Source organism: Apteryx mantelli, chromosome 12 (genome assembly GCF_036417845.1).
Source record: "Apteryx mantelli isolate bAptMan1 chromosome 12, bAptMan1.hap1, whole genome shotgun sequence".
Classification (NCBI taxonomy): Eukaryota; Metazoa; Chordata; class Aves; order Apterygiformes; family Apterygidae; genus Apteryx; species Apteryx mantelli.
In genome coordinates, this window is record NC_089989.1 from 6191283 (window position 1) to 6216796 (window position 25514).

At 40.2% G+C, this 25514-nt stretch overlaps 2 protein-coding genes across 5 annotated transcripts in view; both read left to right on the forward strand.

Annotated features, from left to right (window-relative positions):
• The window catches only part of CHDH (choline dehydrogenase), a 463978-nt gene that overhangs the window by 407811 nt on the left and 30653 nt on the right, over window positions 1–25514 (forward strand). The window lies entirely within an intron of this gene.
• BICD2 (BICD cargo adaptor 2) overlaps window positions 1–25514 on the forward strand; it is a 113798-nt gene that overhangs the window by 1423 nt on the left and 86861 nt on the right. The gene's annotated exons all lie outside the window — the stretch shown is intronic.

Genomic DNA, 25514 nt, shown 5'->3' on the forward strand with positions numbered 1-25514 from the left:
GGAATTGCAGGGGAAGGGCAGACGGTGAGGAGCAGGGCTCTGATGAGGGCCAGAATGCCTCTTCAGACTGAACGGAGCAAAGTGATTATTGCATGCTTGCTTTTTTATGGAGCTAGCTTAGAGAAGTCTTGTGTTGGTATTAATGACTTGCTTAATGCAGACCTCCGTCACCAAAATAATGTAGTTGGCACAGCTTTGTTTCAGTGCAGTTCTGTGGGTTTCTTTTTTTTAAAGGAAACCTCCCCTCTCGGGTAATTTGTAAGTAATGTAAGGTTTGTCGGATGAGATGCTGTTTTATTAGGTCAACTGATGCATAAGTCTTTCTCATGCAAGATCCTCTTGAGGTCTAGGATACTGGAAAAGAGCTTTGTTAGGAAGAGTCAATGCGCAGAGTGGCACTGACATGCCAGAATATGTAGACTCATGGTTAGTTATCTTGATTACAGAGTAGCTGATCCCCTGCCAGTTTGCCGTATAGTATGTCCTATTGGAACTTGTTCATCTGCTTGTGCCCGTAGTTATTTTGGTGACTGTTTCTATGCAGGCAAACCCTGTGCTGATTTTGAACAGACCTAGGCCTTGCCTTATTGTAAAAGATCTGATGTGATCAGGTGTGAGTATGTGCGGATTTAATTGACCAGTGCAAACTGCGTCTGATCAGTCTTTGGTTTAGCTCATGTCAGTTTGAAATGGATTTGAAGCTTTATCAAAATATGCCATTTCAAAGTGGAAGTAAATGCTCCTAAATGGGTTTGTAAAATTTCAGCAAACCCTGTGAACCTCCTCACTTCCTGCAGCCTGTGTATCTTTTGGAATTGTAAATGGAGCCTTTTTGCTTTTATTATGTTAAACCAGCATAACCAAAAGAGGTTAATTATTTGAATTAAATAGCTATAAACTTGTTAACTAAATGCAGTTTAATTTGTTGTACCAGTGTAACTAAAGTCACTTGAAACTGACTCAATTACAACAATAGAAATATCAGTAAAGGTGTTAGAGGCCATCTTGAAAAGGAGGAGAGAGTCACAGAGTCAAAGCTTACGGGAAGGAAACGTCTTTAGGAAGGAAACGTCTTTAAACCCGTTTAGTATATGGGATGGGGAAACGGGGCTCTTCAAGGTGGATTGACTGGCCCAAACTGGCTCAGCAAGCCAGTGCCTGAACTGTGAAAGGAGGCCGGGTTGCCTCAGTCGCGGGTAATGCTTTATTCACTGGGCCATACTGTATGTGCTTGGGCTTTACATATTTTGTCTTTCAGATGGAAAAAGGCTTGAATGCAGCTTCTTTTCAGATGGTTGTAAAAGAGTTTTCTTAAAAAAAAAAGAAAATGGTAGGATCAGCAGTGATTCACTCCTGTTTGCTTTTATTATTCTGAAGGATTTGCTTTGTGTGTGCATGTCCTGTTGTAATTAAGTCAGAACCTGGGAGGCAGACAGTTCTGGGAACAGCTTGAGGACTCGGCTGTTCAGCCTACACAGGGAAAAACATTGTTCCTCCAGCTTTCTTGTGATGCTATGGAAGAATCTGGTCTTCATTAGATCTGCTAAACCTTTAGCAGATGTATGAAGCATGTTCTCGGAGGAGTTTATCTTCTCTGCAGTTTATGCAACTTCTTGCTTTTCCCAGGCACCACTAGAAGAGTCTTACACACAAGACTTGCCACATATCAAGCTTCAATTTAAAGGAATTCCACTGTGGGTTACATAAGTTTGTTCCTGGAGAAGGCAAGGAATTGGTGGTGGAATATCTGCCTCGAAAAGGGGCATCTCTTGCTTCTTAATTGTGACTACACACAGGCTTTTAAAATACAGCAGTCCCAGTCTTTTTAAATCTTGCTTTGTTCTTGTCTAACGCATCTAGAACCCTCAATAGTACAACGCCGTATTATGCCGAATGCTGTGCAAGCGTATGGCAAAGTCTCCTGTCCTGCTGGCAGTTGTTGTAAATTTGGATATACTTTAATTTGTTTCATGTTCTAATGCACCCTCTATCATGGCCCCATTCCTACAGCGGTACATGGGCTCTGAGCATGGAAACTCTGTATTGATAGTTTGTTGGAACAAGGGCTTTTTTGCTACAGCTGTTACAGTGTCAAGAGCTTTTTGTCTACTGCCAGGGTACCTCTCCCCAAAAGGTGGTGGCAGAATTCCACAGCCTTAACCTCCATGGTTTTGTGGGCAGGTGACATCCTCAGAGCTGTACCCTGTTTTGTAGAGGTATCTGTGTACACCTTGTATTTGCAATTCAGGTCTTCCTGATGAAGCTAAGCTGTCCTGTCCTCCCAGTGAGGCTTCACATCAACCTCTCTTCAGGGTCCGTAGTGAACTGTGGACTCTTCACTGAGTTTGTCCTTTTGTATGATCACATGATGACTTGTATCTCATATCTTTTATGGTAATTTGTGCTTCGTTTCTCAATCGTTTGCATTTGGAAGAACTAAAGATTTAAGTATGAACTGTCTCCCCAGGTAAATGTAAATGGTTATCTTGGTCGCACCCTTGCTTTTGTAAAACGAAACCTATTTGAAACTTCTAATAAACATTATAGTCAAAACAAAAACAGTTTTTTCCTAGTTCAGAGAATAAGTTACTGGCTTTTTTGCAGTGAAATACCGCATCACATCATACATACGCATATACATATTATATATATTTATATATTTTTTTCTCAAAGCTGAACTAATAAAGAGTTGTTTTTGTAGGCTGTGTTCAACTAGGAAGTCATCCTGCAAGCCTCTGTCTGCAGTGGAGCTAACCATATAAATTATAGGGCTACCTACATGCCTGAACCAGCTCTTCTATGCTTACAGGGAGGATATGTGGGATCATCTCTTTGAGCTCTATCTCACAAAAGTGGTTGTCTGGGGATTCAATTATTGACATTCTTGATGATTTCTAGAAGAACGTGGCTTGGAACGTTAGCTCAAAAAAGGGGTTATCTGCTTCATTCAGGACTTCTGAGTTGCATTTGAGATGTCAGTTAGATTTATAGCTAACTGTTAGTTCCAACATGAAACTGGCTGCTATCCAAAGCTACTTTCCAATTAGCTGTTTAGGTTGTATTGGTGATGGTAGATTCGCATTTAAATCCCTAGGAAAACATGGGCATGATTATAGTATGAATTATTTATTTTTGTAATGATGTAAAAGTATGTGAGTAGACAGTGCCTTTCCTTAAAGCATGTGTCAGTACATCACAGTACTTAATGCCAAGGCCTTCTTTGTATCTGGGTTTTAAAGAAAAAAGGGAAAAATGTTTGAAAAGACAGGCAAAAGAGAGGTAATAAAACTAGCTTCTTGTTTTTCCCTTTAACTTTATCTGGACTATAGTCTGCCTTTTTTTCTTTTCCCCAGTGTCTTGAAGTTGTGCTTCAGGAAAGCATCAAAGGCACCTAGTTTATAAAACCTGGTGCATGGTGAGAGAGCTTTATAGATAACTGCATGTCCAGGTGCACATGTGATGACCAAGCTAATGCAAAGCTACTTAAGTGTTGAACATTTGAGAAGAGTACAGCAAATTCATTTTTTTAGGGAGGGGAAGACACAAAAGAAAAATGGAAAACAAGTCCGTATTTAACATAAAATATTCTTTGAAAATAACCATGGAATGCCTGGAAAGAAAGGAATGAGTTGTATGCAACAGTTCATTCCTCTGTAGGGTAGCAATGGCTTTCGTTTCTGTTTTTTATCTTTAAGGATCATCATGCATTGACTTTATTGCATGACATGAACTCTCACTAGAGAATTCCTGGATAGATCTTATAAGCTGTCTTTGAAAGAAAAGTTAAGATAAAACCTTGGGCGGCATCATTTCTCATTAAGATGAAGTGGGGCGTGCTAGGCAACAGAGGTGATATGTGCCTAGGCAGTAACACTTGTGATTATAGCAGTTTATATGAATATACTCTAAAATAGATTGTACTGTATCTGTGATCACTGACAGAAGTTTTGCTTTGGTTAATTCTTATTTATCACAGTTATAACAGCTATAACACACCTATAACAGTTAATTGGCTACATGATACTTGATCCAGAGCCTTTTAACATTTTGACTGTGTACATCAGAAGTGAAGAGGAAATCATTCCCTTTCCTGTTGGGGAAAAAAATGTATACCTTATACACAGACATATAAGCTAGTTACTGAGATAACAATGATTTTCCTCACTGGATCTATCTACTTTCAAAGCATTTTACAAGTTGTGCTGCTGTGTTGTCGTGCTCATTTTGTGTGTAGGAACATAAGGTCACAGAGAAGAGAAATAGCTCTACAGAGAGAATAGTCACATAACAAGCCAGTGGCAGAGTAGGGTTAAATCCTCTGTCCCGGTAGTTCAGTGCTTGCTTGACCAGGTCTTTCCATTTAATCATGGTAAGTAGTTATGTTCGGTAGTAATACCTCTAAGACCTTAGGTACACCTCTGCAACCTCCTCCTAACAAATATTCAAATTTAATATTGATTGCTTTTGAAAACATGAAGGGAAGGACTCTATGGCATGTGAGATTACATCTAATCATCCAGTGCTGTTAAGAGGAAAGGGAAGGGTGTGAAAAAATAAAGGAAACTTTTTTTTTTAATAGGTCGGGTTGGACCAGGCTTATTTCTCGTTATACATATATACATTTGGAACCAAAACACACTACTACAAATTTTAGTTGGGGAACTGATACCAACTTTGCATGTAATAATGGAGAATGCATACATTTCTGTGAACTTGTCTTGTGGATTTAATGATAACATTGTTACTTGGATAGACTCTTAACACCTGCCACAACAGAAGTGTAAGAGAACAGAACTGTTGACTCCGGTAAGTCAGGGACTGAAAACTGGTTGGCGAGAGTAAAGTATTCCCCCGTGGAAATGAAATTCATTCTCATACTTTGATAAATCAAAATTGGTTTACTTTAAGAATACAGCAACCATTAATTTTGAGCTGATATGTTTGCAGCGGTATGCACACTTGCTGCTGTGTTTTGGAAAAGCTACTTTTCTTGCATATCCTTACTTTGAAGAAAACATAAAACCTGAAAAGTTAAACACTCCAGTTTTTCCTACTGTACTAGAAATAGTAACCTATGAGAGTTCATGTTGCTAACATTTCATTTTCTTCCTGAGTGTTGCTTGGATTGCCCTTCTTAAAAATCAGAAATAATATTATGCTTTGAGGGAAATGATGATTTGGGATTCTTCTCATGAAATTTTCTGCTTTTCTTCTTGTGTTTTTTCCCCCTATAAAATTCACTATGTTGTGTAAGGGAATTTCAGTAAATATTTGAGTGAGTAGTAAGTACCTTTGGGTGGAATGAAATTATTAAAAAAGCAAGTTGCAGAAGTAGAGGTTTTCTTTAAGTTGGTGCAGTCTCATCTGAGAGCTCTGACTTAGTGAACTGTGGCTTTTGTTTTTGAACTTTTATTTTGCGGCGCTTGTCTGTGTCTGTCCCAGAATGAGGGCTGCCTCTGACCACCTAGCAAATGTTAGATAGCTTGTTTCCAATTTTCTAGGTTAGACTGAACTCAAGGTTTTATGGTACAAAAGTTTGGCAGCAGTCGTCCCATGTGCTGCATATTTCTTTCCTGGAAATGTGGCAGTGCTGTGGCTGTACCTGTGGAGGGGATACTGTGAACTGCACCATGGAGCCGAGCCAAACTTTCCTTTTTTTTTTTTTTTTTTTTTGTGATAGCAAGTTTATTTTCTTTTAAAATTAGGTCAGTTCCCTGATTTGGGTCAGAGATGCACTGCATGTGGCTGTGCAGGTACCACCTTGCAGTAGTTCAGAGCAGCTGCAAATAGGTGATGAGAGGAGCATCTTAAGCTTGTACTGCTGCTGAGCTTTACTGTGAAACCGCTGCCTAAACAGAACAACTACTAGGCTGTGAAATTTGCAGCCTGCCCTGTGTACATAGGGGTCACTTTCTCTGTCTGTTGAGAATGAGCAATGCTTCATTAATGTGACAGCATTACTGTAAGGCTCACAAGGGTTATGGTAGGGCTCTGTATTGGGATGGAGTCCCTCTTGCAAGGCTTTTTGTCTTTACCCAAAGAGAGCTTTGGCTATTGAAGACTCCAGTATGGCATCCCGCAGTCTTGAGTGAGGGCACTGCAGGGTTTGGGATGGTGGACTGTGGAATAGGTGTTCAAAGGGCATGGGGAGGCAGAGGTACCACCCTGTACAGCTGTTTTGGCAAGAGGAACATGAGATTAACTACTGCATGCTGGCAACCTCTCCCCACAGGTGTGGCAGGGGGAGCTTTCTGCAGAGTGGTTTTGTTGAGGGCTTGAATGGACATGGAAAGGTTCTGGTGGGCCATACTTCATCAGTTCTTGCTATGTGTTCATACATCCCCGAAACATTCGTTTGTATTGCTGCTGATTTGTCAGATGTCCTGCCCGTAAACTGGAATTTTCAAACCTACACTCATCAATGTTTCATTGCATAGGGGCTTTCCTGTGACTATGCTATGGTGATACCTTCAGTTTACTCATTTCCAGTCACAAATCTAGCTTGCCATTTTCAAATCTGCTGGAACAAACTCTGTCGTTTCAGGGGTGTTAATACCCAATTTATCCCTTTGAATTTGGGAACGTTTTTCTTCTAATCTGAAAGAAAATTCTAATGATTTGGAAAATTGCCTGTTTTTCCTAGGAGGGTGGTGAGTGGGTGAGAATAGCAGTTAGCAGGTCTGTGCACTGCAGTGGAGTTAATGGATTCGCCATTTCCTCTTTCGCTCTACTGTATTTGAGGTTGTGACTAATCTGTAGCAGTGTGGGGCCATAAGATGACTTCCAGAGGGTGATTCATCCTCCAGGCATTCATTTGCTTTCTTTCTCTGCTTTTGGCAGACTGCAGAGAATTGTTTGTTCAGATCTGGTAACCGAGCAACAGAGGAATATAGCATGGGTTTGAAATATGATCCACAAAACCTTAGCAGAGGGAAGTGACATAAATAAACTTTGCCATCCTAATGAATGTAGGAGCCTCCATTTCGGAGAATAGCTGAAGTTTCAAGTCTGATAGGTGCAGAATTGTGACTTTTTAATATATTCCCCTGCCTCCAGCTGTTTTCTTCCTTTTTTCTTCCACTCCCCTCTCTCCAATTTTATCTACTCCAGCCAAAATACATAATATGCAGCAGATTCTGCTTGTGCAGCCTCACTTGTGACAGGCTGACCCTGTAGGTTGGAGGCATCAGAAGAGTCTACTAGAAGCTGTGAGGTACCTTGCCTATAAAACACAAATATTTGTCATCAGAGCTCTGGGGAAGCAGGGAATCATGTAGTATCTAGATGGTCCTTTACAGGGGCGGTTGCTGTGCTTGGCTCTGGGTTCTTTGTGCTGGAATAGGGGCCTAATCTGGAATTTTGGACCCCAACAAAGTTGAAGCGCCCAGTGTTGGACAGTGTCCAGTCCAACGCTGCAGTCCTGTGGCTGTATTAGATACTTGGGTTGGGGACAGCCGTGCTATCTTAGGATGTGCATAGCTCTTGCTGAAATGAATGGGATTTCCTACAAGTGGGGTGCAAGCCTGGGCTCTGGGCCATAGTTTTTTGTCTCCTGAATCTTTGTTTTTACCCCTTAATTGCAGCCAGCATGCAGTCTGGGGGTCTCAGCAAGCTTACGAAGTGGTGCAGCTGAGCGCTGTAGGCAATGAAGTGATATCTCAGTAAATCCATTAGGAAGCCTCTCACCAGGTTCTGGCTTCCAATGTGGAACAGAGTTGGTCGGGTAGGTTAGTTCTGCTTCCTAGGCCTATTGGGTGTATTAGGTCTATTGACTTAATGGATGAATAAGCTTCTTTCTCCATTATCACTACAAACTGAACAGACATATGTGCTGCGCTCTGACCTGCCAAAACCAACTGGGTTTTATCGCTTCCTGTGCACAGAGAATTTGTTACATCAGATTCTAGTCCCTTTTCAAGGTCAAAACCCTTTTGTTTTCAAATGCTCGAGGGATAATGTTTGTTTGGAGGTTGTTTTGTTCTGCTGCGTGAATGAGGGAGAACACATGACTGTAAACTAGAAGGGGTTTTCCTGCGCTCTCCACACAGACGTGTGTGTGTCGAGAGGGAGATTTGGTGGTGACGACTAGTGTGGCTGAATGTCCTGGGATGTCTATAGGCCAGCACAGCTTTCCAGCTTTGTGCCTTGGCAGAGGGTGTGGGTCAGATTTTGCTATGGTATGATGTTAGGAAGGAAGCGGAAAGAACATGCTTTCAAGTGGTCACTATATAATTATTTTGTGGCTTTCAATGATTTCATTTGGAGAGGGCATTTTGCCCTCTTCCCCACCTCTTGTAGGATGAATGTGACTGCTCCCAAGAGGCAATGAGCAGAAGAAAAAAAGCTAATGTAGCATGTGCCAGCGGCTTTAGTACATACTATAAAAAGAAAAATTATTTTGCCAAAACGTACTCCCCTAAATATATTTTCATCTCTGATTTAGCTGAAATCATTTAGCAGTGTTCCCGACTTAAACTCTTCTTTGCCACAGTTTAATCCAGTGGTTCTGAGAGGATTGTATTGATGTGAATAAGGGCTCCAATCTGGTACGTATTTTGGTTCACTGTTCAACAGCTGTGTAAGCAATTCCACTTGGTTCAGTTTGGTATTTTCATAAAGTATTTGTTTTTAACCAGGAAATGGTTAAAAGCAAATATTCTCAACTGTTAAAAGCAGATAATCATTTTTAACATAGATCATCTTTCTTGAAGCGAGGAGTAGGGTTTGATTTCTTAGCTGTATTGTATGAGAACTTGTTCTTCGTTTCAAACTCAAATTTTCTTCTCTCTCCTTCAGATTTATATTAGTGTACATATCTTAACAGCTGTAATGTCAATAACAGTGAAGCTTGACTTATAAGAAGAGACACTTTTTTTTTCCTTGTCAAATACCTATTCTTCCATATGACTCTCTAACTCTTGTGGCTTCAATCTTGGACATTTCTTATTGCAAAAGTCTACATTTACATGTTTGCTAATGGTTTTCATTCTGCCAATCAACAGGACTGAGATATTCTCCCACATCTTACAGCTGCAGTGGTAGGCAGAGTGTTTAAAGAAGAATTTGCATTTTGAATACAGCAACATATTTAGTGTGACGAAGTGTATAAGAAAATGCAAACCTTTGTCCACCTTCTGAAGCATCAATACCCTTAAGAAGGCTTTGTCCTGGCCTTGTCCTGTAGGAAAATACACTGATTTTCTTTCCTCCCATTATAATAGAATGATAAGCTTTGTGATCTTAAATGAATGACTGCTCTAGCTTTTGTCAGCCAGCTTTCTAGTCTTTCATAACAATATGGATGGTTGTTTTTAACTTCGAATGGCTGGCTGGTTTTCAAGCTGAATGAGTCCTGTCATGTAAAAATCTGTCTTATGTGTACATAACAAGTAAGCCTAATGTGAAAGTGAAATCTTTAGCATACTGTAAAGCTACCCTAAATCTGCATTTAAATAATGTAAATGAGTTAACTTCAAGTGCGTGAAAACCAGAACATTTTGTTAAGTCGGAAAATCCCTTTGCTAAGAAAGGTTTATTCAGCATGGCTTGTGTGTTTGTGGAGGTCTCCCTTTTATGAAGGGAAGGAGAAGAGAGGCACAGTAGATTGCAGTATCATCTATTATGTTATTCCATTATTCTTAGCTGTGCCTCTTAATTTCTTTCTTTCTATACCTTTAATAAGAATTTTCTTTTAAAATCCAAACTTTTTGGATTATTTTTGTTATTGATAATTTGATCCATAATAGTCTTAAAACACAAATTTTTCACTCTGCTTGTGCTAGGATATAATGGTCTCTTTCCTCTTGGCATTTTTTGTGATCAAATCCATTTCATATGGGTAGGAGGGCCACTGATATGTCAGCTGCAAAGCTTACATAGAGCCAATGAATGCAGGATTGCAATTTGCTTGTCCTAGTTAAAATAAGCCTTCTCTAACTTCTGAGTACTTGGTTGTGACAAGAGCATCCAGGACTTTGGTAGGAGCAGAGACCAGTCCAATGTGACTTTGATTCATAGGTGAGTTATGACAGTCTTGATGGGGGGGGGAAGAGGAGGACTTCAGAAAACATTAAAGGCTTCTTTTTTGCCATATGCTGGACCTACACTGAACATACGGAGATCTGTGCTCTTACTTTTCTAGGAAACCCGTTCTGGAGAGAGGAACCTTAAAAAGCTGCATCTTTAGCTTGGGGTGCAGTTTTCATAGGCAAAACCTTGGCTTTATGTGTGCTGAATATATATTGGCAATATTACTGGTCTTGAATGTCAAAAAAAAATCAGGAATTTTCCTTTAAAAAAGTCACAACCACAACTTTTTAGAGTGAGGACAGAGGTAGAAGAAATTGAGAATTAGGTTGATTTGCTGCTTCTGTGCAACCACAAAGGCTAGAAAGTAACTGAACTCCCACCACGTTTTCCTCTCAAAGAGGAAGAATTCCATGACTTTAGCAGTTGGGTTTTAAACACCAAATAGTTTAAGACCTCTGATAGTCATGATACAGTTTTGTATTTGAATGTACAGAGTGCTAAGTGAGCATCTAACAGTGTACAGTTGATGTTTGTATTTTTAAGCCCCTAATATAAACAAGTGCCTGCACAAAATCATGCCCTTAATTCTGTGGCTGCTTTGAGTTTAATGTGAGTTAGGGTTTGTGCTTTCAAAGACCCTTTGTCACAACTCTTCTAAAAAAACAGCAGAAAAGCGTAGTCTGTGTTGTGCTTTAACTACTTACAAAATGGGAGATTTAAGGGGAATGCAGACAGATCCTGAAATCTAATGACCAGGATGGCAATGACCTCTTTTCTCTGCCAACAGCAAAATTATGTGCTAGCACTTCCTGGGAATTGTGCCTCAGTGTTTGGTGGGAGAGCGAGCGGGCTGTAATGTGCAAGTTCGGTGAGACACCCTCATAAATACTTGGATTTTATTCTGCAGTTGCAGCACCATTTTTTTTTTTCCTTGTTTTTCTCCCTCCTCTATTTCAAATGAGTTGGGAATGTTTTAAGGGCAGGAAATGGGAATGGCTGTTTTGTGAACACAGCTGTTTTATTTAAAAGCTAAACCAGTGGAAGGGTGTTGAACTCTCTCCTTTCGGGAAATGGCAAAAAAACCTGATGGAATAGCTCATTTGCTTTTTAAAGCAGCAGACTTAGTTTTAAAACTGTTTTCTTGTGATGCTGTAAACTACAGATACAACAGTTTCCTTACCATGTCAATGAGGATATTGAGGATGCTTGCATTAAATTTGCAAGGGTAAATTGGAAGAAAGGTATATTAGATTTTGTTTTACTACTGGACTTTAATCTTTATTAAAAATCATTCCTTCTTTAGTTTCTTTTTATAGAGATTGAATTCCTAATTCTTACTGCATTCACCAGAAAGGAAATACATTCTGAAATTTCAAAAAATTATTTTCAAATTGAAACTTAAAGTATTTATGCATTTTTTAATAAAATCCCTTAAATACAGTCCATTAGATTAGCGCTCTCTCACATTTGTGGTACAGTGCAGGCAATTAAGTATTGAATGGATGGACTTGGCTAACTTAGTATGACCTTGGTGAACTGCATAAAGAAATCTCTTTGAATACATCAGACCTAATCACTGAAAACACAGATTTCCTCATGATACAAAACTAACACAATATAGATTTTTAAATTACATCGAAACCTAATAAAGCATAAATGTATATTGAATATCTTGCAGCAGGAGGCAGCTACTTGTATTTTGTTCCTTACTTTCCGTGTTACATATACACATCTGGCTAATTCTAGCATTATGAGAAGACCTAAAAAGCTTCTCTCTTTCCTTTTGCATACAATATCTAGAGTAAACACAAAAAGACCTTAAATATGCTGCTTTTTAAAGAATGTATTTTGAAAGGCATTTATGGTCTTTAAGGATTTTTTAAATATACAATGAAAGAATGTGTAAATCAGTCTTTTATGTAGATCTTGGCAGCTGCCAATTGAATGGGGAAGAAGGGTATAGAGGGCAAAACTGAGATATCAGCTAGGGATTGAACTTTTAACTTTAAATCCTTGCTTATGCTGAGCTTTATCAAAACATTCCTCATGGCTGCCCAAGTACCGTGTTCAACAGAAATCTCCTTCCTTCTACTGTTCCTGCAGCGAAATACATTTCAACCTTGCATGATACCTTTCACTTTTTTTCCTCTTCTGAAGTTTTGAAAAAGATGTTTATGCAGCTCTCTTTTCTGCTTACTGAATAAACATTCATGGAGAGCTTTATTGGCTCTGTCCATGGATTTTTGAAGGCATCTTTCCTGGAAGCGAGTTGTGTAGTTCTGGAGCCACGTCTCTCTGAGCTTTCAGTTGTTCCACGCTTAGCATTACATGAAGGTTTTGCTCTTTAGTTCAGAGCATCCCAGCTGATTACACTTGTTGAATTCAGTCTCCTAATTTAATAAGTATCCTTTTGGTAATCCAGTTCTGTCTTGTAATTTCTTCATGTTCATAAGATAAAAGGAAGTACATGGAAAAGACTGTCTTTTTTTCATAGTCTTTTCTCAAAGGGTGTTTGTTTTTTTTTGTTTTTTTTTTGCTCGTTTTCCTGCCTGTCACTATATGTAATATAAGGTTTTGTACTCAAGAGTCACAGTCTTAATGGACTTGAAAAGGAAAGGAAATCTCTGAGGTCTGGAGGTAATCAAAGCTGGATAGGCTGGACAACATGGGTGAGAGGCAGATTTATCTGAGCTCCTGTTCCCCTTATTGGCAAGGAGAAACTGCAGTGGCTTCGTTCAACAAACTTTGGCCAACTCCAACCTCTTTCATTCTTCTTAGGTCATATGTTCCTTTCTAAACCCACAGGGGTTTTGTTCTTGATTGTGAAATAACTGAAGCTGGAGAGTAGAGTACTTCATATAACTTTTATAAAGCTTCTTTTTTTTTTCCTTTTTCATAACAGATATTCCTTTGTATTGTTATTACAGTGCACTTTGGGTTCTCCTCATACTTATTATTTTTGTTCTGTGTATAGTCTTACTGTGTTGCGATTTTCTAATGTTCCAAAATCCTGAGTCATTTGCATAAAACATAAGTTGGAAAAACAATGGGAGGGGGAGGATTTAATTTTAAGTGTCATGAGATACTGAAAACAAGAGGGCTAGACATTTTGTTCTTCAAGTGAAAGCTAAAGTTTTTTACTTAGAGTGAAGGCCTAGAGTAAAATAATAGTTCGATCTTAAATTTAAGATTAGTGTTTAGTACTCTGTTACAACCCATCGTATTTTTCTTGGAATGTTAGCATTTACCATAGGTAACTGTTGCTTTGAGTTGTGTATGCAGATCATGTTTTGTATTGCAGGTGTATATATAATAACCATTAAATTGCAATTTCTGTATTTGCTATATTATTATAGCAATGCCACATGTACAAGCATGTGAGCAACTGGTTTAAAAAGAAAATGACAAGCCTTGGCCCAGACTACTGTGTCTAAAGTATAGTTAGCAGGGAAGTAGTGTTCTACCCAAGGATAAGTAATGTCTAGACAATATAGTTGTTTTGCTCTCTCAGTTATCTTTAAATACTAGCCAACTTCAAATGAAAGCTTATCTTTGCAAGACAGATAAGTTCATCAGTGGTGGAGGGTGTACGGTGATCTTACAGCAGAATCAAGTGTTAATCACTTGATGCTTATGTGCCCTTTTCTTGATCAAGTGGTGTTTTTTCTTGAGTGGAACATGCTGGGCGCTGTGCTGGTAAGGCACGGCAGTGCGAAGAGGGAGGCATCCCACTGTTCAAGTGCTAACAGTTGTTGCTGGCTGTTAAACTGCAATGAATGAACATACTTTCTGTGTGAGAACCATCACAATGGTTTTAGGCCTGGACAGGTGAAAGGGCTCAGAGTACATATTGATTAGGTACATTTTGTGCTAGGAACTTGCATGTGTGTTTGCTGGACTCTTCTTGGCTCTCGGATGCAATTTGAGGGTTTTGCATATAACACTTGGCAGTTCCCACCTGGCACTGTTAATTTTTAATCGTTTCAGCCACATATGACTGACACAATAGGCAGTTATTCTTGTAGGGTTTTTTTATTTTAAGCAGTAGGTAGTACTTTTTTGTGTTTGTGAGTGCAGCTTGTGTTCTCTACAGGAGCACCAATTCAGGAAGCTATTTTAAGGTGGGCTGAAGCCAAAATATCCAGAGTAATCCCTGGGAAAGGAGACTGCTTGCACTTAACTGGCTGAATTGTAGCTGCATTTGGGGAAGGGAGGTGTTTTCAAAAGGAGTAGTGGGGAGCTGTGTTTTTGTTGCTGTTGTTTTACAAAAACAAACCTCAAACTGCCCATATTCAAGCTTTGTTCTGAGATCCCTCAGTAGTCATAGAAATACTTAAGAGCACATATTTTAAGTCACTTGAAATGATTCCAGCTATAGAGTTGTTTAGCTCCAGTCTCTGTTGTATTTATATTGCTACAGACCAGTCTATAAAAACTAAAGACTGAACCACAGCACATATGTAAGTAACCACAAAATCAACATGCTATGTTTAAATTATTTTCTTATTTTCTTTTCCTTGCCTAAAGAGGCTGTGGAGCCTCCAGCTTTGGAGATAGTCTAAACCAGAGTGGACCTGAGCAACCTACTCTAGGTGACCCTGCTTTGAGCAGGGTGGCTGGACTGGTGATCTCCAGAGGTCCCTTCAAAGCTCAACAATTCTGTGATTCTGTTATTCTGCTGCTTAATTGTTTACAGGCTGTGCTTTATAATATGCCCTAGGTTGGGATGCAGTTCTCAAGTCTGAACTTTTCGTTTTATGATTTTTTCCCTCCCTCTGTTTTTAGGCAGAGTGAATACTTGCTGGAGGATTAAGTAGCTGAGTCTAGATTTAAGCAAATGGAGTATGTGAGATATGTTAGTTGTTTGACTGGATTTCGGGAGGGCCAATGGTATGCTGACTGCTGTGATACTTCTAGCCTTACCTCTTAGGAAAGGAATGTAGAGATGGGTCTGCGTTTATCAGAAGTGTCTGGCCTTTGACAGGTTTTGTTTTATTCCTGCAGTTGGGTTTTGCAGGGATTCTAGTAATCATTTTTATTTTCATGAAATGTGAAGCCCCCTGCCCCACCCCTATATGTTTTGCATTATTTTACCCTTTATTCTTGCAGACTGCTATTTAACTCTTAAAATAGTGTCACATGAATTATGCTTGCCTCTAATGGGGATTAGCAAACCTCTGTGGGGTTCAGAGATCGCAAATACCATATTCTGCTGTTGTAGTCCAGGACTAATTCTGACTCAAGTGAGCCACAATTGATTACACTTCTCCATCCTGCTGGGTCAGCAGCTGAGGTGAGCGCAGTGGTGACCTGTAGAGAAATAGTGTATCCAGGACTGTCCATGGTCAGTAGAATCAGCCTGAAGTATGGATCTTAGTTTATAAGTCCTTCTCTCTGAATTTTTTTATTTTTTATTTTTTATTTTTTATTTTTTATTTTTTATTTTTTATTTTTTATTTTTTATTTTTTATTTTTTATTTTTTATTTTTTATTTTTTTAATTTTTTTATTTTTTTTAGGAAACCAAGAAGGTCTCTGAGGGCTGGGATATAGGCTTTATATCCAGGCTGCTGGAAAAGGGGGGTTGAATGCAGGGCTGGAAGCTTGGAGGAAACCTTTCCCATTGAAATGTTCCATATGTTAGTGCCCCACGGATACACACTAGGCGATGGACAAGATCATAGTTTTATAGACAACGTCATGCCTGAGAACCCACTGAGCCCTACAGATAAATCCATTTAATCTATCTATGGAAGGAGGCAAGGGAGAGAAACATCTCTATTTGAAGATTCTGTGTTGCATACTGAATTTGTTTGGCGTATATCTGTCTCCCGAAACAAGTATCAGGAATACAATAAGACATGTAATGGTGGATGTTACTAATATCTGCAGGTACATGTGCTTTGAATAAAAGCTGCATGGATTTACATTAGCTACTGTACTGTTTTGTAGCTGGTTGTTCTAATTTAGCCTGTGTGGCCAAATGCCTAAAATAGAAATGAGTTATTGGGGCTCAAGCAAATGGACCTTTTTAGCGTGACACAAAGCCTGTTAACATCAAAATTGCTCTGATGTTCCCTCTGACCTTCCCATTGTTACGGTTTGTAGGGAACATAGTAAGGCATTCATCCTTTTCATACCCCTCAGCGTGTCGGGCTGCAGCTGGGGAATGTGTCTTGGATTTTTGCTCATCTAGGGAGGCTTTCAGTCCCAGCAAAGCCCTTACCAGACTTCTGTTAGACTTTAAGGTTCTTAGCTCCGGGAATTGTGAGAACTGGCCTCAAAGGGCATTTATTGACCCTGTGGTCTACTGTGCTGCCTCTTCGTCAGTGGAGTTGCATATACGCACCTTTTCAAATAGGTTCTGTCCTGTATTTACTCACAATAGGCCTGAAATAGTATTAAGGTTGACATTTTGTTTCTATGTGCTTCACAAGGAATTGTATTTTCTCATTTTATTTTCATTGTTGTCCTCTATAGAAAGGTCATCTCCATTGAATGTGATGAATGATGGAAGTACTTCTCTTGCCCTGGGCTCCTGTATTTGCTGCATAGTACCATACTGTGTTAGTGCTGTATTAGCTTTGTGGCACTGCACCTAATACTAGGGTTTGTAAGAAGAATGTGTGGCCTTACTCATCAGTAGACACTGATGTACAAGGGAGTACAGCCTCCACAAGATGTCAAAATGATCCAGATTTGAGTTTTGTTCTACTACGTCTTGGTTAAATGAGACTCTAAAGCCAGGTTTTACTTGGAAAAGATTGTCAGAGCTATAAAGAATAGGCCAAGACTTAGTGCTGGTGTGCGCATGAATGCTCTCCAGTGTACAGTATCAGATTGTTTAACTCTTCCTGTTGTGTTTTAAGATCAGTCTTGATGCTGCCTTTGGAACTGATTTTGCAGCAGAGTGTAAATAAAATGTCCCATTGTAAATGTAGTTTGTCCAATTGAATTTTCTAATCTAGTGTCCTGAAATTTCAGGACTCTAGATAGAACATGGGTATTTCTACTTCTTTTGCTTTCTCAGAATGCAAAAAACCCCACTGTAATAATGGAAAAGTTACATTTGAGGAATTTGAATAACATCTGTGGGAACAGCTATAATTCCTCTTATTCCCTTTCTTGTCTTTCTGTAACTTTGAGGTCTTCGTGTGCCTGAGAACAGTGTCTGTTTATAATGCAACAAATAAAGCATTTCCTTTCAACTTTGCAAAAATTCCAGCTGTGAATGTGAAATGAGCCCCTGCATAGACAAATGCTTCTTCCTTGTCTTAAAAAAAAAAAAAAAAAAAAAAAAAAAAAAGGTGGGGAGGGTCTGCTCCCCTATGTCACTGAGTGCAAGATGGGGCTCTCATCCTCTTAGTTCTGTTTGGATGGTAGTTTGTTTTTCAATTAAAGGTGCTTTTGACATTGGTCCTGTATGGACAAGTCTGGTGTTTCATCTGACAATGAACAGGAGGGGCAGCAATGGCAGTGAATGCGAAGAGGAATAATTTAAGACCAGGTAGGTGGGGTAGGTAGCATACGGTTGAGTGTGCCCTTGAAAGAGGGTCATTTGTTGTTTGTTTGATTCTGAGAGGCTGAAGGAGAAGTCAAAGGCAATGGCTGAAGAATATAATTTTAAAACTCGCTTCAACTCTGGCTTTGCTCTCTTTTCTAAATTTGGGAAAATGTGCTTTTGAGCAATTACATCTTTTTATAACTGGAGTTAGGACAAACATGAATGGAAAAGTGCTACACCAACATAAAGCTGGACACAGAGGTATAGGTCAGTTTGCTATATGCCACTGTAAATTTCTCACAGTGTATCTTCTCTGTCACCTGTATGTGGCACATTAAATATGTATTGCTTATTTGGGGTCTGGATTCCCTCCAGCCCCACTCTTTCTACATGTAATGTGTGTGTCTTAGCACACTACATCTGAAGTGTACTCAGATACTTTCAGTCATCTGTTAGCAGTAGCTTCAGCATCCAGGCAATTGCACCAGAGCAGAAGCAATTCCTTCTTGTTCAGTCCTGAGGAGAATGGCAGAGCAAAGAGCTTTTGTGTCAGCATGCCAAGAGTGTGCTACTTCGCAGTGGTTTGTTCAGTTGGATAATACTACAAAAGCACTCTGAAGGTATAACTGCAAAAAGTCAAAACCCCACAACTGTTTTGTTCCTCTACCGTGTCTTCAAAGGCATTTTGAGGGCCCAGTGTCTTGCTGGTCTACTTAGTGTTAAAGGGAACTGAAATATTTAGGGAAGAAGGCCCTGGGTAACTGGCATAATGATTCGAGTCAGATACTGTTTTTCAAATTACCCAAAATATTTCCAAATAGTATATGCTTACTTGCTGAAACTTAAGCTTGGTCATCCATTTTCTCTTGTAGCTTCTGCTACAGCTGCAAGAAGGTCAGAAATGGTCTGCTTGTGTGTGTGTGTGTGTGGGGAAATTACACAAAAGGTGTAGTTCCAACCTAGTGGTAAGTTTAAAACTGCACTGCTCCTTGTCCAAACTAGGATTTTTCCTCCTCCTGTGTAAAGGCTTGAGATTGAGATAATGTCTTGAGTAGACTTGTATGTCTGCCAGTTGCTGGTTAGCTGTATTTAGTTAGTGGGGTATTTGTAAGGACTGTTATCGCAGGTCTGTTGCAGACCATGCTTTTTGATCTTTTCCTTGCAGATCAGCAGAGGAAATGATTCTGATAACAGCATTTAGCCTAGGCCAAAAAGTTGAAAGCTGTTACTGCACAGAAAAGAATAGGACAGTTGGCACCCAATTCATATCTGACAGGCAGTGTGGACTTCTCTCTCTTCTTCCCTCTGCTATTTCTTTCTGCCTTGGTTTTGTCCTCTTCCCAAGTTTCCTTCTGGGCCCAGTTCCAGTCTCTGCCATGCGGGTTCCCTTGGTCTCGCTGCTGTTGCTGTTATCCTGTCCCAGTGTCTTGGCTGTTTCCTCTCGTCTTTCCCAGTGCCTGTCCTGCCAGCGCTTCCTGGTCTCTCCCTGCGTTACGCTTGCTGGTTCCTGGTTCCGGTTTCTTTGTGCTACCACATGAACCGTGTCCTTTCTTCACACATATCCATTGCCTCTTGATAAGATTTGCTTTCTCTGTTGATGCTTTCTTCTTTCCTTTCTAATAGTTCTTGTGGCTCCTCATCTAAGCTATTCTTTCCTAACAGTTTTCTTCTCTAGCTCCCAGCCTCCTTGCTTAAGAGCCACTTTCTCACCTCCCTGCTTCCCAGCGTGTTCAAATTGCTCAGCCAGTGTGGGCAGTAACATCACCTTTCAGGCCTGAGGCAGTCCAAAGTGCTGGGTATGGGGAAGGGGCAGAAAGGTTTGACCTTGGCTTAAGGTCCTGCCTATGCATTAAATTACTATTTTTAGCTGAACTCCTAAAAATAAAACCAGGTTGAATTAAACTGTGCAGTAGGCTCTGAGGCATCCTATACCAACCTAAGCTGGGATTATTCCAGTTTATTGTTTGAGCACAGATGTAAGTCAGGCCGCACTGTTGCAGCAAAATCTGTTTGAATGAGAATTAAATTTTCCTGGGCCCTGTTCTGGAAGAGCATTAGGATTTCTCCAAATTAGATGACATTTTTAACGGGCTCCTGAGTGGCTATGAACTACCGGAGCGTGGCAGTGAGCTGGCTGCACTACCCCGAGACGTGCTGTGTCTGCGGCAGCGGAGCTCTCGCTGCCCGCCGAATGCAGCCTGACGCCCTCTCTCCCTGTTGTCCCCTGGGGTGTCTGCTTGCGTGACAGGCCTCTGATACTAAAATGGTAAAAACCCAGCATTTCCCTGTATGTCATCTCTCCGTGAACCAGTAAGGGCCCAGAGTTTAGTCAATGCCTGTCTCAGGGACCCTTTTATGCTTTATTTCCGTCGGGGCCCTTCAAAGGCCGGGGCTCCTCGCGGCAGCCTCTCTGCCCCTCAGCGCCGCGGGCGCTTTGAGATTTGCATGCGGATGGCGGAGGGGTTTGTCCCTCTCCCCGGGGCGGCCTGAACGTGCAAGCAGGCAGCAGCTGCGGCTCCCCGGCGCGCCGTCCTGCCCCCCCCCCCCCCCCCGCCCGCCCGCAGCCGGCGGCTCGGCGGCCACCCAGGCCCCGCTGGCAGCCCCGGGCCCGGACAGGGCGGTTGTCGCTGGGCTTCTGTGTGGCTGTCGCTAGTCACTGAAAGATTTGCAGGATAAAGGCTTTTCATTGCTGCCCGTATCTGCCAGCTCCTATTGCAGTTAAAGGGTAATCTTTTCTAAATGGTGCTAAATTAAGGCTAAATCCCTCCCTCATGCCACATAAGAGGATGAATCCCTGGTTTTCTAAAAACAGCTTATTATTTGGGACACTGTCCAATCTAGTGGAACAACGGTGGTCTGGGTGATTTGTCTGCTGGGAGAACTCGCAAACTTTTTGGTCTGTCTCTCTGTATAGATCCTGCTCAGATCTCCTATGGCGGGAGAAAAGTAAATGAATTATTTGCAATTTCCTTGCATTGCTTCTGGTTAGAAACTTGGAAAAAGATTTTGCTCTGTGGAGTCCGTGCTCTCGGCTCCTTGGGGTATTTCAAAGACCGCATTTCCTGTGATTGTGTATACGGGGCCCATGCTAACAGTAGCGAGCTGATCCGCTGCTGGCTGCGCACAGCATGAACGTGTGTTGAGGAGAACAGTCCTTCTGGCAGTGTGGGTTTTTGTTTGCTGTGTTGGTAGTTTGGTTTTTTTTGTCTTTTAATCAAGACAACTGCATAAAATTATAGTTTAAGTCATCTCATTTGACAGAAAATATTACAACATAAATCAGTGAGGAGAGGGTTTAGCTTTTGACCTCTCTTTTGAGGCTGTTGGTCTGGATTAATAAACATGATGTGCAACTAATTTTACCCTCAGGGAAAGGAGCGGACTGCCTTTTGATTGATCACTTGTTAATACTAGGTTTTTATGCCTTTTTTTAGGTGAAATAGGTCTGTAGTGCAAGCAGCAATCAGAAGATTGTTTATAAATATGTTTTTTAAAGATTCTTAAATAAGCAAATGCAGTTGAGTAGTAAGGGGGGGACACCAAATATGGGGGCACAAACTGGTGCCCAAGTCATCAATGAACATGCTATTGTAAAACCTACCTGGAAGCTTGCTTTTATTTCAAAAAGTTCCTTGGAAAAAATTCATTCTAGGCAATTCAACAGGTGATGATTCCAGTAATAGGAACTAAATATTTTGAACTGTCATGTAGAGGTTTTTCCCCTTATGTTAACTTATGTGTAGATATATAAATGTATGTAATACTGCTACAAATATCAGGTTTGTTTTTGGCTTTTCTTAGTGTGCATACAGGCTCCAGGGCCAGATGACTCCTTAAATGATCTGGTCTTACCAAAATGTAAGACCTCATGGTTCTTGCTAGGACGCTGGCAGATGGGTTCAGATGTGTAACCCTTAGGCAGCAGAGCCTTTAGAGATGTTTGGATGATAATTAATAGATATGAAATCTGCATTCTGTTCTTATTAAACATGGGTTCAGAACTGTAGTAAGGATGTTTGCTGAAGTTCTGGGTGAATTTATTTATTAAAAGTTTTTAATTACCAGCTACCATCTGTGGCAAGTATTCAGAGAGCAGTTTGCACCTACATGAACAGCCTGTGGCCAGAGATGTGTTAAAAATCTTTTACACACATCCCCTGTCTTTAAAAACAAAACCACAAAGCTGAAGAGCTGGCTAAACAGCTGGGCTGATGAGAAGCAGCCTTTGCATTGGTTCCCTACTGCAGTTAAAAATCTAAGTCCCCTCGCACATCCAAAATACAAAACGAAGTTTCCTGTATGCAATTTTTAAGTTGATAATGACATTTGTTTCCTTTTAATGGGTATGAAAGTCCGTGAGAGCACTGACTGGGAATGTAAACATTCCCCTGTGCTTCCTGCTGCTCTGTGCTGCTGCTGCTGCTGCATCGGGCTGCGAAGGGAGAGGAAGCCGGGCAGTCTCCCTCCCTGCTGAAATCAGGGCTGTGATGAACTCATGAGCACTAGAAAATAAAATTAGATTCATTCAGAGGAAGGAAAAGGCTTCCTCTTTTACTTTAAAACAATATTTTAATCTTCATTTCATTAGTACTGGTTAAAAAGAGATAGTCAAAACTTAAACAAAAGTCTAATAAAAAAAGTTATGTGGTTGTCTGTTTTGTGTGTGTGTATGGGGATTATTTTATTTTTTAATAAGCAATTTAGTATCTGCTATTTGTGTTGATGATTTTGAGTTTATCATCTTGGCTGTATTTACTTTCTGCCATGCAAACCCCAGAGTTCCATACACCTCTAAAAAGTAGATGTAAAATCATACCAAATCCGCATAAGTGGTATTTCATACCTAAATGCGCAATTAGAAACAATTACCTGTGGAGCCAGAAAGCAAAAATGAGATTCTTATCTCCTGAAATGATGACGAACATGTAATTATTTTTAAATTTGTCTGGAGGGGGGGGGAAAATCAGTTCACTAGGTGTATGTGTGAATTCTTCATCTCTTTACTTGGAAATTAATTCTTCCATAAAATACAAGATTTGTTTTGACTTAACTGGTGGAATACATCTGTATGTAGTTATTTTAGGAGCTCCAACTATGATCTGCTTTCAAAGACTCAAAAATTCACAGACTTAATTTACTTTCTGTTATTTCTGAGTGTCTGGAGCTTTGGAATAAAGTAATAACCTACATTATTCAGGTTTCCCTGTCTTCCGTAACCGCAAACATGTTGTTAAAGCTTGCTCTGCGTATTTCCTTTATAATCTTTTTGTTTGTTTTCAATTTCTTTTGAGGTGCTTCCCAGGTCAGCCAATAATTTAAAGTCTACTTGAGTTCTCTCTATTCTTAAGAGTATTTTTGTTTAACTAAAAAAACCTTGGCAATACCAAAAATAGTCAGTAGGCTCTTGTCCTGTTACTGTTCAGTCATTTGTTTTAAATAAGTCTGGTCTCTTTTCAATAGCCTGTTCTAATGTACAACTAAACTGTAAAGAACAGCTTTTCCTTGGCTCTTTGCTGTTGCTCACTTGCTGTTCAGTCACTGACAAGGATGTGCTGCTGACTGCTTTTTCTGAAGACCCATTTGGGATTTTTTGGTGTGGGGTTTTTTTTTTTTTTGCTTGTTTTGATTTTTATGACACTTCACCTGAAGTTTTTTGAAATCAGTACTAGACCATGTTCACAGACCATCTTTAGGTTTCTCAGGATACTTCCATTTTGGAGAATTCTCAGTTTATAATGATCTTGGACATTGGGCCTTAGTGTGACAAATAGAGCTAGACAAGCAGTCTCGCGTTTCACTTAGCAGGTCTGATCTGTGAATGGTGAGTTGTGCTCACTTCCTCCCCTTATGTGGGCAAAACTTAAATCTGTCCTGGTGGACCTGAGCAGCCTGTCTGTAAGAAAATGCTGCACTTCAGGTTGCTCTTTTTGGAAATCTTGAAATACACGAACAGGCTTTCAATTTTCTTTGAGTTAGAAGCTTCACTTCACTTTGAGTTAAAAGCCTCACTTATTTAAAAAGTGGTTCACCAGTCTGTCCTCTTCCTTTTCTTCCACAACCTGCAGGAACCAAAGTATAATTCTGGATATCTGCAAATGTAGGAAGGAGGTTTGTCTCTCCTTAAGTCTCATAGTTAGTTACTAGCAATGGCAATGAAAGGAGTGCTGTTTTGCCCAGAGTGGAAGCTGAGATGTCTTCATCGCCACTCTTGAATGGCTTTTTTCGGTGACATGTTATGTTATTTGACAAAGCGACCCATCAGATTGAAGGTGTGCACCATTTTATGAACCATGATCTGGCATGAGGGCAAAACTGTAATGTGCCTTGTGTGATCAGTGGGGTGGCATCCACACAAAATGTGGTGGGGGAGCTCTGGGGCTCAAACTTTCAATGTGTAGATCATGCCAGCTCTCTGAGGAATCCTCACTGGTTTGCATTTTATTATTATATATATAATTTTTCTTTGAAAAGGGAATTTAGAAAGTCATTGAAGTGCACCCCCCTCCCCCCATTGACACATCTTTTGATGGAAGGGGGAAGTATCTAAATAAACTAATTTTGCAATGCAACTTTGTGCAGATACGTTCTGTTATTTGGCTGAGAAGTTGGTGAGTTGTTTTGCAGAATGGGATCTGTTTTTTCTTATCCGTTTTAATTACAGCAGACAGTGCAATTTGAGCGAGGATCATTATTTCCAGTTGAAGTGCCAGGAGTCGCTTCTGTTATTTGCTGTTTGTATTTCTGAGATTGAAATTGAGAGGGATGTGCCTTCCTTTGGAAAATTGGGGAAGAGCAGCTCTGAAAAGTGGCTGCCACGATTCATTGTCGCTCTGCTGATCTCTGTGTTGTAGGCATGCACTGTTTAATTTCTCCCATAACCAAGACAGTGTGGCCTCAGTCATGGCATTTCTATGAGTTATTTTAATATAGCTTCTCATTGTTTTCATGCTAATGTGTCTGTCGCCTTTTTTCTGCTCACTAATAGAGGTTTAAGACTGCAGGACTGACATTGAAGGGCTCATGCTTTTGATGGCTGCACGAGATGATTCCTGCTGTAATTATTTTTCATAACTAGAAATCCAGTACCTGCTAATAAATTATTTTTCCCTTTTGTGTGTGCTGCACCTGTCTGCAAGGTTTTTTTTGTGTGTTTAGCAGTCTAGCTGGTGGCTTTCTTCATTGCTCACTTATGTTGTTATTCTTCCTCTAACCTGCTTCTGTTTCCAGCCTTGTTCCCTTACAGTTCAGGTGGGATAGATAAGATACACTAAGACATTTAAAGCTTATTGTTAATCCATTTGGATCTATGCCATTTTGTTGCATTGTCAGGAGGAGGCAATACAGCAGCAGGGAGACTGCATTTGGGCTATATTTGGCTACTGAACTCACGGCAGTCAGCACAGACTCCCGTCACAGGCTGCTTCCTGTGTGCAGAGCACAGGCTGGACATTGTCTGTGGCAGACAACTTCACATTGCACAGCTTTGCTTTTGCAGCCGGTGTCGTGCTGGTGAAGATTCCTTTGTGCTTACAGTAGTAAAATTTTTTTTGGATTAGATTAAAGCCTTGAGAAAGAAAGTTCTATGTGTTAGGGATAATAGTTACATTGAAAAATGCATAGGACACCCCCCCCCCATTAAATTTAGAACTAAATAAAGAAAAATGAGTTGGCCAAAGGGACTTAAAGATTCTATAAAGCAAAGTGATTTGAGACTCTTGGAGAGCCCTGATTTAAGGAAGGCTCAAAATTTTAAAAACAAGGGCCTTGCATGGCTAGAAGAGTGCCAAGCACCAGAGAATCAATGCTTTTAATGGGGATCTGTAATTCATAGCATTGGGACCTCAGCCTTCACAGCCTATGAATTGTAACTTTTTGTAATTCTCAGCAACACATGGAGCTTATTAAATTCAATAAGAAATGAAGAATGCAGACTGTTTTGATTAAACTTTTTTTTTTTTAAAAAAAAAAACACTGACCCTGGA